This window comes from Bombus bifarius, unplaced genomic scaffold (assembly GCF_011952205.1).
Source record: "Bombus bifarius isolate JDL3187 unplaced genomic scaffold, Bbif_JDL3187 scf7180000009163_frag, whole genome shotgun sequence".
Classification (NCBI taxonomy): domain Eukaryota; kingdom Metazoa; phylum Arthropoda; class Insecta; order Hymenoptera; family Apidae; genus Bombus; species Bombus bifarius.
The window spans coordinates 3,555-5,283 of record NW_022884943.1 but is presented as its reverse complement, the minus strand read 5'-3'; the positions used below and the strand labels follow the sequence as shown (position 1 = coordinate 5,283).

The following is a 1,729-nucleotide window of genomic DNA, read 5'->3' as shown; positions in this document are numbered from 1 at the left end:
CGTCGATTCGGGGTAATTTCACGTTCCGCACGCAAGGTGAGAAATTCGTACTTAAATTTTGATTGTTATTAGAAAATTTATTGAACACTGACAGAGTAACAATACAGAATGGTCAAACAGCACAGAAAAGAATGTTCTTACAACGACTCGAGAGGTACTTTTTTATATCAAGGACCCGGCTCCTGTGGAGGGGCTATCGCTGGATGCCGGTCACATAGGGTTTCTATTACTGCTTAGCCATCATTTTGCTGACCAAGGTATGTGAGGCATAACCATCCTTTCGTTGCGTTCTCACGACCACCGTGACAACAGCAATCTTTAAACGCTTATAAAACCATAAGCAATCGTGAAGTTTAGAATTCGCTAATTGGGCGTCTCTCAATCCAGTTTTTGATCTTGGGTAGAAGGAGGACCTTTTTCTCCAGCAGCTTCAGATTCTCGTAATTCTCGATCAGATCAGACTTGTACATAAAGTTCAAATAATCGAGCAGAGCAACGAATGTTAAATCAGCCCAAGAGAGAGTACCATCGTAGAAGTAGCCGTCATTTTCCTTCACTTGCTGGTCCAAACGTTCTAAAATGAACGGCAGCGTCTCTTCAGCAGCCTTGTGTTTTGCAGCATTGACCTTCTCGTCCTCCTCATACTGGAAGGCGGCAATTTCTGAAAATTTGTTTTCAGTTAAATACTGAAGATAGAATTACAATCCTTTTTAATCCTTTGTCTTGTATTGTTGACATACGTGTATCGTTCGATTAAATCAAATATTAAATCGGATTTCAACTAATAAATACCTGAACAGATATGTACTATCTGTTATCAAGGTTCTCATAAGATTTATGCAAAACAGCACTGGATACTCACTATGACGAATATCATGAATAGTATCAACAGTGGCATCAATATGAAGATTTGCCCAGTCAGTCTTTCCAGTTAAGTCATATTGTTTGGCTAAGTAACGGCAAATAGCTGTAGACTGAGCAACCTTCCTTCTATCAGCTACGAGCATAGGAAGCAGGCCATAAGGAGTCACTAAAAACATACAACTAATAGAATCAAAGATTCTATCGAACAAACAGATTATGATGCTTCTTAAATATCTAGCTTCCTGTTATCTGTTTTGGAAAGATATAATTTAATTTATTGATAATTTAACAGCAAACAAAGGGCATTGTCTCCTTAACAATACCTATTGTTCTCCCACATATCTTATAGAGCAATGGAGAGTAAACAATAATCTCTGTTATACTCTGCATAATTGTGTTCTACTTTATTTAGCTACTTTAGTTAAATTAGGAAAGATGAGATTTAAGAAACAGAACTTCTTTAAATTTTAAGCTTACAGGGCTTTATTTCTGGCCAGACGTCCTTTTTGATACGTTCATCTTCAAATGGAATACTAGCACAGCTGAAGAAGAACGGATTGGTTCTGCCAATGCCGTAACTGGGAAGTAAGTCAATTTATAGAGCGGCATCTTCCTGGAAGTATAATATATACAAAGTAAAAACGAAGAATCATTGATGACAAGAATTATATTATTACAAATTATGAAGTATAAGACAATTTAAGTAAAAAGCATCAACTACTAACTACTCGCATAGCTATTTGTATCTATATATTTTAATATAGCTTAGATATAAAATGAATATTATTTTTGGATGTAATAATGTATAAACTTGCGCCAAATATTATAACAAAATATTGCACTTTCTATTTAAGTAGGATAGACA

General features: G+C 35.7%; 1 pseudogene; it reads right to left on the bottom strand.

The window, feature by feature from the left end:
- Nucleotides 1–293: 293 nt before the first annotated feature.
- On the bottom strand, nt 294–1,473 carry LOC117214126 (annotated as a pseudogene).
- Nucleotides 1,474–1,729: the final 256 nt, after the last annotated feature.